We start from the raw sequence: 10,394 nt of genomic DNA, 5'->3' as shown, positions 1-10,394 counted from the left end.
TTTCACTCTACTGCGTATACTAACAAAATGTAAGAAGGCCACTGCATGATGTTTTTACAGAACTATCCTGGAGCTTTAATAATTACTGGTGGTACCTAACATTTGGGACCCCAAGTGATTATACCTTTCCTTCTCCTTAAAGATGAAACCTATTTTCCACTAACCTTAAAGAAAAATTCAACCCTCCCCCAAACCCATCCTCCCTTCATCATCCTCCCTTCATCATCCTCCTTTGGCCCGCCTCCCAGCTCCTTCCCCATAGCGCCTATTATACTGCCTATTGCAGACCAAAGTGCCCCTTTGTGTGAACCTGTAATTAAAATGCAGAGTTGTGCAGCGGGGGTGCCATCTTGCGCCCCTTAGTGCTCTTGCACTTGCACCCCGGGGTTAAGTATACGACCCCTTTCATCTTTAATGACAAAGAATCAATAGATACCTTAGGGGCTCTAATTTAGGAATCAGGTGATGGTTTGGCAAAATGCTGAGGTGAGTGAACTTGGTGACATTGCAGTCTGAGGTCTTAACGATGTGTTGAACAGAGAAAAGATGTGTGAGCTCTCGCTAAAAAATCATCTTGGGTGTATAAATTATCGTGTGGTTGCCAAGCAAGCATTCTCTCCAATTTTGCTTTTGTCATAGTACAGTGCACTGGATTATATTTCACTTTACTCTGTTGGATAAATATGAAGCTAATCAAGGGCTCTGCATGTAGGATAAATTATGCCCACATTCACTGAACTTTTTTAAAAAATGGGGATATTGTCATGATGTTGCATTAGCTACATTTCTTCCTTAGTTTATCATCTTTCCACAATGATTGTAATAAGCAATGTAAAGCGGTGTTCCCTGAGCAGCAGATGGCTGTGGCCTCTTCAGGGAGGCAAACACAACATTCCCAATATGTATAAGGGTTTGCTGCCCTCCGGATAATGCCCATGGCTCCTTATTAACTGGTGTCTAAGCAGAATTCTTGGAAGCTGTGCTCTTCATATTCTCAAGTGAGAAATTAAAAAAAATATATGACTAATAAGTGCCTGAATGGATAGATTCACTATTTTAACAGTGTATGGAAATATAATATATATATATACACACACACACGTTTTGTTTGTCAATGCAAAAAGAAAATGAAGACAGCAGAATGATTAAAATCAGTAAATATTGTCATGCACAATAAATATTTTTATGCAGTGGCCTCAAGAGTTACTGCCACGCTTGATAAAGATGAATGTGAATTATATAGCACATATAAAGAGCTACATGTCATGACAAAGAAATGGGAAATCTACAAGCTTGTATCCTAAAAAAACTCGTTCAAAATGTATACATCTATAGGATTGATACTCTTTTTGTCTTCACAAATATACAGTAGATGTATGTACTGGTTCACTTCTTTTATATGTTTAAAGTAGGGATGCATCGAATCCAGCGGGGTACAGGCAAGCAGGTGGCAACCGGGAAGCAAATTCATTCAAGGTGGAACCCAATGTAGGTTAAAACTTCATCTTTATTAATCCAGATAAAACAATTCGTACACGAGGGCAGGGAGAGTAGCTTGACGCGTTTCGTGACCAATACGTCACTTCATCAGAAGCTCAAGCACCTCCCTTCAAAGATCACATTTTATAACCACCACCAATAAAGGAATGAGTTCACCAATTAAAAGGTCACAGTAATTGCGTGTTTAGCCAAATCTAACTATACTTATATTCGTATAAAAAATCAATTTAATCAATTTAATCAATTAAATAAAGTTAAATATAGAAGGGTATTACGAGCAAAAAATAGCATGATACAGAAAGTGAACTAATATGATAACAATTGAGCTCAAATGATACAAAAATTGCTACCTAAAGGAAGGAAGAAGATATCTCATATGATGCATCGAATCCAGGATTTGGTTCGGTATTCGGTCAGGATTCAGCCATTTTCAGCAGGATTAGGATTCGGCCAAATCCTTGTGCCTGGCCGAACCAAATCCGAATCCTTAAAATCATGTGACTTTTCGTCACAAAACAAGAAAGTAAAAATTTTTGCCTGGTTCTCTTTTTCCCTCCCACTCACTGATTTGCATTTGCAAATTAGGGTTCAAATTCAGCCGAATCTTTCACAAAGGATTCAGGGGTCCGGCCGAATCAAAAATAGTGGATTTGGTGCATCCCTAGTTTATGCAGCAAAAGTCGGTAGGAGCGAGTATTTCCCAAGGCAGTAACAAAGAACTGACTAATGAAAAATGACAAATGGTTGTTGATTTCCACAAATCAGATCCTGGCTACATCACCAAAATAATTATAAAACTACTTAACCAGCACCAATGATATTAGGCAACACATGTGCATGTATCTTGTCCACACAGTGAGGGAAAGATTTGCAACAGAGTAGTAGAAATTTGTATTTCAGCCATATGTAATTACACCCCTTCCATTAACATGAATGCAACGTTCTGTTTGCATTGGAACTGGGCTCTTGTGAGTCTAGGCTTTGACATTTGTTTGCATTTCTGCATGTGAAACACATTACATGCTGTCAATCTTGGATAATGCTTAATCTGAGAGTTTAACACACTTGCCTAGAGCCACAGTGAGCCTGGGTACTAGGCATTATAGAGCCATACAGTCTTTGTTTATTACTATAAATATTCCCTGCTAAGGAATTTACTGGAACTCTTTTCCACTCAGAAAATATCCACTCCTAGTTACAATCCTTTTTGCTCTTTGTGGAGGTTCCAAAGGCTGACTGACTTAATTCAAGCACTTTTTAACTCTAGGGGGCAGATTTAACAAGGGTCGAATTTAAAATTCAAATTAGATTTTCGACATGTATCATACTTTGGCCCTTTAAGAACCCAAATTTGACTATTCGCCACCTAAGACCTGCCGAATTGCTGTTTAAATCAATGGGAGATGCCCAGGGATCAATTTGGAGTTGTTTGGTGCCTTCCTGACATTTTTTTTTTTTTTACGAGAAAAAACTTGAATCGAGTTTTTAAAATTCAAATCGAATTCGCTCACATGAATTCAAAATTCAACCTTTGATAAATGTGCCTCCCCGTGGAGAATCTATTCACATCACCGGAGGGGGTTATCCCAATTCTTCCCCACAGAAACACAATTTATCGACAAATAATTCCACTGACCCTCTCTAGCAAAGCAAAACAACATTTATATGAGCTCGTTTAGGTTACTGAGGCTTTAAGATGCTTTCTCTTTCCTTTTGGCTGGCCAGGTAACAATATAGATTGTGTTTTAGGTAAGTCCCAGTGGTGTATTGTAGGCTGTACAATAAGCCACTTGTCCTGCTTTATTTGTATGTAAAACACAAAAAGGCACAATTACTAAAAGGGCACATGCATAACTGCTACCAGCTGTAGCCGTTCCAGTTTATAAGCAGCAGTCATGAACAGTCCATTGTGTATGATGGGTGGATATACAAAATGGACTCTACATAAAATGCATTACAGTATCAAATGTATTATGATATATGCCTGTCCCATATCTCATTTTGAAGCTAAAGGTATTAATATGAAACTGGTCCTCCATCTGCTGCTATAACAGGCGTTACACTTCTGGTAAGGCTTTCCACTAGAAATTGGAGCATACTGTAGCTGGTGGGATTTGCTACCATTTATAACTGATTTTTACTGATCAGGCCTAGGGTTGCCACCTTTTCTGGAAAAAATACCGGCCTTCCTATATATTTATCTTTATTCCCTATTAATAACATTAGGATCAACCATCATTTTTGCTGGCCAGGCCAGTAAAATACCAGCCAGATGGCAACCCTAATCAGGCCTGGCTTGCAACCCAATAGGTGTGCAGTTGAGGACTGTCTCTGTACAAGCCAATCAGTTTCCTCTACTTATTTGGCAGCAAGCTAGTTCTGTATGGTCCTTACTGTGTGCACAGGGGACATAAGGCTAGTGCCACACAATACGTATATATCCACTGCTTCTCTTCTTCTGTTTAGCTGCAGGCACTGTGGATTTCAGTGCAAAATGAACCCGAGCGAAAGTAATGATTCGGGGTGCAGGCAGCGCAGCAAAAGAGAAGCAGTGCGGCTGCAGGTACTCGACCTGCGAAGAAATGCAGACAAAGCACCGTGTTGTGTGGCCATAGCCTAATAGTGCTGAAACAGGAAAGAACTTCTCCAAACTGCAGAAAAAAAACTATGTGTTATGCATTTTCGGTAATCACAAAACAAAAAATTACTTTCTCCTGCCGATCCTCACACAGTCTCTCAGCTCTATCCAAAAAGTCTCCAAAATTTGTATATAGATCAGCGCCTATGGCAACAGAGAAAAAAAACAGCGTAGTGTGTTTGGATATTAAGATGGCACCATTTGTCAAAATTCACTTTTTAGTGAGTACTTTCCCTTTAAACCTTTCAATATTGTGGGTAACATGCATCAAAGCTCAAGTTTGCTTCCGCCACCATTTGGCTAAAATGCCTACTTACAAGCCAAAATGATGGTATATTGCCCGTAATGTTCACCGATCCTCCTCTCCTTCCAAGTCAGATTTGCGGATTCCTATATAGAAAAATACAAATCCAGAATAGTTTAAGACCATTTATTTAAATGCTTTAAAAACAAGTTTGCACTCACATTTGTTTGAAGTCAAATCACACATAGACATCTGTATTACACAGGCTGTTGCAGCTTCTATAGAGAGACCCTGCTGGCGTGTGTAGCTCCCTTGTGGCTCTCCCTGTGAACAGCAGATATATATCATTCCACACACAACCAGTGCAAGATGCAAATGCCCATATTTATTACAGTGCAGGGAAAATGTGAAATGGACAGATAATGGCACAGATCTACTTATGTGGCTGAGGTATGAACATGTGGATCTGTACACAGTTGCACTGATGGTCAAGTAGTAAGTCAAACAGAGGAGGAAGTGCTGCGTATATCTGTGTGTGTGTGTGTGTGTGTGTAGACAATAGCAGCTGCCTGTACCTCTATTGGGAGTGTTGGTGTAATGGTGTGCTACCGGATGAAAGTGCATGGAGTTATTTCTTGATGAAATTTTACATAAAGCTGAAATAAACAAATTGTTGTTACTGATAGTATTACTGCCCAAGGAGTCCTCTCTAAATACTAGGGTCCAGCCCTTACTGACCAGTCACAGCCCTGCCTAAGGGTTAGAGCACAAGCTCAGATTCGTGGAGATTAGTCAACAAATCTCTTATTTGGGACGACTTCGGGCTTTGGAAAACGAGTGCCATCCCATCAGCGATTTACATTCTAGCCGGTGGCAGGCAGTTCGGGGAGATTAGTCACCCCGCGACAAATCTCCCAGAATCTGAGAACCGACCTGACTGGTAAGAATAATGTTTGATGCCAATTTTATTAATAGGAAAAAATGGCAAGAATTTAGGAAGGCTGGTATTTTTTTCCCAGAAAAGGTAGTAACCCTAGCCCTGATCCTAAAGTGTAGGTTATTTCTGTTATAACATACCACCTGACACCTAGCCCTGAAGCAAAATGATTAATTATACGTGACCACATTATTATAAGAGAAGTCTATTTGGGTGCAATGGACTAACAAAGGCTTCTTGTTTGTGTCTAGTCTAAATGCTAAATGAGGAAGATATGGCTGGGCCACCCCCCTTGCCTTTGTTTATTTATTTACACTCCCTAGCTCTGACTCACTGTGTGTACCTGCATTTTACTAATAGGTTGTCTCTATCTTTTGTGCTTTCCAGAACTTCAACATTGTACTGGGAAATGATTTGTGGCATTTATGTGCCATCTGTTTTCTGCTAATCCCCGCTGCTTTGTTCCTCTAATAATGCTAGCTGCTTCTCCCACACCAAACATGGCTCCTAAACTCTTTTTCCTCTTTCTTGCCCTGTAATTTTTCCTGACCCAAACTGTTTTATCTATAAATCAGTATATACCTTATCTTTCTCCCTTTGCAGTGGTTCCTGTTTCTGCTTGTATCAGTATTATTCATCATTCTAACCAGGGCACGCTCATGTATGTCACTTAGAGATAGTAAAGGGCAGACAAAGGCAGATAAGTAGGACAAAGAGATGCACCCATTCATACATAAAGAGTAGACAGGGAGGGACAGACACAATGAACAATGAGAGTAACAGGGCCTATTTTATCAGCTGCTGGCATAGACATATATAAGCCTGGGGGGTAGATGCATCCAGATGGAATAAACCATGTAATACAGGTATGGGATCCATTATTGGGAAACCAGAAAGCTCTGAATTGGCCTTCTCCGTTAGGGGCAAATTTACTAAGCGCCGAAAATACGCTAGCGACGTCTTTTCCGCACTTCGCCAGCCGAAGGTAACGTTCAGTAAAATGCGCAAATTAGTGGATTAGCGTAGTTATGTCCCTTCGCCATAGCGCAACTTCGCCTGGCGTAAGGGTGCGAAGTAGCGCTAGAGTAGGTCCACTTCGCTAGCGTATTTACGCCAGCACCCATTAGTAAAAGGGCGAAGTAACTAAATGACGTCATGCTGGTGAATTTATGCTAGCGTTAGCCGTGAATTTTCCCCATAGACTCTATTTTATAAAACTAATCCAAATTTTTAAAAATGATTTCCTTTTTCTCTGTAGTTATAATAAAACAGTAGCTTGTTCTTGATCCCAACTAACATATGATTAATCCTTATTGGAAGCAAAACCAGCCTGTTGGGTTTATTTAATGTTTACATGATTTTCTAGTAGACTTAAGGTACGACGATCCGAAGTACGGAAATTTGGAAAACTGCAAGTCCCGAGCATTCTGGATAATAGGTCCCATATCAGAAAACACCAAGGAAGAAAGTCCACAAATATCTTGCTATAGTTTTGTGCATGTGTTTAAATCACAAGGCTTATTGCACAAGTGATGTATTCTGCGCCACATTTTTGCAACAGAGAAAAAATTCCTGAACCCAGCCATGCCATCTGTTTTGACAATGATGGAAATCCATAAGAAACAGTTGCAACATTATAGTCAATGACAGGCTACACAGTCGGGTTCAGGCATTTTATTGTTGGCAGAGAAACTGGCATGTGTTTCATCAGCCTAAGATTGTTTATGTAGCGCTGCTATTTCCTTCCTAGGAGCTAGGATTCAGGGACAAAACTGTAATGTGATCTGTCCTCTGGTGGAAGTGCATACATACATATAAACTGTACATACAAACATGCTGTCCTCAAAGGACAAGAGAAGGCATTTTTTTAAGCTAGCTAAATATGTTTAGCTTATCACTGCATGCCTCCAGTTCAGACTGCCTCTCATGCATACCAATTGTCCTTGTTTTTGCTGCTTCAGCCCTGGGTGTTCTTTGTACCCTTTCATTTCATTGATTCCCCCTCCCCCCATGGGCACGGATCATGTGCAATCCTGCATGCTGTTGCATTGTAGCACTGCCCTCTGGCTCCATACTAAATACACTGGGTGATTTTCCCCTGTTGTACAATTTTATTGACTACAAGACCCATCTTCCAAACTGCCTTGTGCCTCCCAAACATCACCACATGACTCTTGAGTAATATGCAAGCCGTGAATATATCTGGGCCACTTCATTCTGAAAATGATGCAGCCAAGATGGCAGTCATACCTGACATTTAGTAAACAATGTAAAGTAGAGTCCTGCGCGGGTCCATTTTTTGGAACCTGTACCCAACCCGTACCCGCAACCTGCAATCCACAACCCGGACCCGCATTCTTACCCGTATGGACCAGCTACCCGACCCTAGCCACAAGTACCTTAGCCGCAAAGTGCTGTCATTGTAAACCGGAAGTGACATCATCGGAAGTAGGTAATACCAGGAAAAAATTAGTAAAACAGGAAGTGATGTCATTGTAAACATTGTAAAGTGACATCATCGGAAGTAGGCGTGATCAGAAAAAAGGAGTAAAAATCGATATTGCGAAAACCCGAGGCCCGACCCACAGAACCGCTGACCTGCGTCAATACCCACACCCAGCACTTCTACCCGCAACCCACAGGGTACTGCAGGTTTTTGCAGGTAACCTGTGTGTACCCGTTAGTTGAGACAATCAAAGGAGAACACTGTGGGAAGCATTGGCTTACTGGTGTGGGAAGAATTGGCTTAAATGGGGGAACAGTGAATTATGCTGGAGTATACCACACTGTATTGCCAGCAAAGAAAATGTCTAAACATGATTGTCTCATTCATTTGGCTATGAATTTAATTAGATTGAAGCAGTCATCAGATTGGGGGGAGGTAAGGACACAGAGGTATGACTGGTATCATAGGGTGACCCAAATGTGCTTTTTTAGGTATTGGCCCCTAAGATTATAAACTGGAGTCTTCAGGTTTGAAAATTGTGCAAGGTACCACAGAATAACCAGAGATAGCACTTTGCACAGTAGAACTGCACTACAAATTGCCCATACCTGTATTCTGGCTGAATCTGCACTCAGGAGAATGAGCTCTAAAGTCCCAGCAGAATCTGGTGACACCTCTTCACCTGCTTGGTACTAAAAGCAGAACTACGCTCTTTGCAAATATAGCTCAAGAAGCACAAGAGCAAATTTCTACAGCTCTAAAAGATATAACTGAATTCAGATCAGATGTCTGTAAGATCTAACAAAAGCCATTCACAAATGAAAAGTGGAGATGATTTCTTTGAGAGACGGAAATTTTTTATTCTATGGAATTCCCTATGGGCAAGTGGCGTTTGGGACAATTTAGAGGGGTTTGGGCTCTGTGGCTAAGGACATATTGCTTGAAAATACCCCAACTCACTTTGGAAATCAGATAAAAAGCCCCAGTTTACTTTTGCTCTGCTTTCAGGTGATCTCCATTTAAAAGGAATAAAGAGATTTAGAGAGTTAAGGCCCATACCCACAAAGCAGCAGTCGATCCATTCAAAGTCAATGGTTTGTGCTACATTTCACAGGGCACCTTCACATTGCCCCATTGCCCTAAGCTGACCTCCACTGAATTGTCCATGGAACCAGGCTAAGCACAAGGGTTGTATGCCTCAAAGAAAACAGATTTACCATATCTTTACCATATTTCCAGTAAACAAAAAGTTTTTTGACTAGTGAGTTCTTCCATTCAGACACATTCGATGCAGCTTCAACCTCTCCTAAAACTGCTTCTAACCAATCATATACCTATCAAAATGGCTGTTATCACCCTGTAATTGTTGGCTACTTAATTAATAATTGTGGACTTTCTACTGGAAGATTCCCCTAAGCACTGGAAACTACAAGGCTCATAACACATTTGCAACGGGAAAAATCTGCTAGAAACGAAGATAAAGTGCAGGAACAGGTGTCTGTGCACGTAACTGATGCAAATGAAACATACAAGCAATCTTTGCTGTACGGCTTCTGTCACTCTCCCTAAATAAGCCTGTGTCAGTCAGTAGCTGCCCCAGGGACGCCATCAGGGGGGCACAGAGGGTACAGCTGTACTGGGCCCAGCTGTTTAGGAAGCATTAAGGGGGGCCTGACAGTGCTACACTTCCTGGATTTGCCAGACCCCACTTTTTTATGTAACTTTTATGAGGGGTCCTGGACACCAATGTTTTTTTTAACTTATGGGGGGCCCTGGTCAATGTTTTTTTCTTTAAACTTATGAGGGGCCCTGGCCACCAAAGTCTTTTTTTTAGTTAAAAGGTGCCCTGACCCTTGTATTTGTGTGTGGGGTCTGGCTTCCAATGGTATTTAACTTGTGAGGGGCCTGGCCACCAATTGTTTGTTTTTAAAATTTAGGGGGGGCTGGCCACCAATAAATTTTTAACGTGTAGGGACGCCCTGACCACCAATGGCTTTTTATAACTTGTTGGAGGGGGTGTTTTTACTGTTTTGGGTAAGGGCACACATTAAGATTCAGGGAGATTTAGTCCCCTGGCGACAAATTGCATCTTCTTGGGGCGTCTAATCTCCCTGAAAAGACTTCCCGCCAGCTAGAATGTAAATCGCCAGCGGAATGGCACTCGGATCACTTCGTTTTCCGAAGTTGCCTCACAAGGAAACTTCAGTCGACTTCGGAAAACACAGAGCTCAGAGTGCCACCCCGTCAGCGATATAGATTGTAGCCGGCGGGTAGAGTTGCCACCGGCTGGTATTTTACCGGCCTAGCCGGTAAAACACCTGCCAAGGCCGGGGCCGGTATTAATACCCTTTAAAAAAAGCCCCTGGCCTGCCCCCAATTCGAAAAGAACTTACCTTTTTTCCAGCGGTGTGCGATGTTGCCCCGCCCCTTTTGTGGCACGCCACATAGCTCCACCCCTTTTAGCATCACAGACCGCCCCCTTTTGGTGCCCGCCCCCCCACTGGCCGGTAAAATTTTTTAATAAAGGTGGCAACCCTACCAGCGGGAAGGCTTTTCAGTGAGATCCGTTGCCTGAAGAAGAGACGATTTTTGGCTTAATCTCCCTGAATCTTAGCGTGTGCCCTTACCC

General features: G+C 41.7%; 1 long non-coding RNA gene across 2 annotated transcripts; it reads right to left on the bottom strand.

The window, feature by feature from the left end:
- Positions 1-3,287: 3,287 nt before the first annotated feature.
- On the bottom strand, positions 3,288-6,222 carry LOC121393801. Of its 2 annotated transcripts, XR_005961371.1 has the most exons (3): positions 4,604-6,222; positions 4,456-4,528; positions 3,288-4,282 (listed from the first exon to the last, which is right to left on the bottom strand). It is a non-coding gene; the product is annotated as an uncharacterized LOC121393801 (long non-coding RNA). The 2 variants fall into 2 exon arrangements; XR_005961370.1 differs by having other exon boundaries at positions 4,456-6,222.
- Positions 6,223-10,394: the final 4,172 nt, after the last annotated feature.

Source organism: Xenopus laevis, chromosome 5L, assembly GCF_017654675.1.
Source record: "Xenopus laevis strain J_2021 chromosome 5L, Xenopus_laevis_v10.1, whole genome shotgun sequence".
Taxonomy (NCBI): domain Eukaryota; kingdom Metazoa; phylum Chordata; class Amphibia; order Anura; family Pipidae; genus Xenopus; species Xenopus laevis.
The sequence above is the reverse complement of the archived record's forward strand: the minus strand, read 5'-3'. Positions and strand labels throughout refer to the sequence as shown.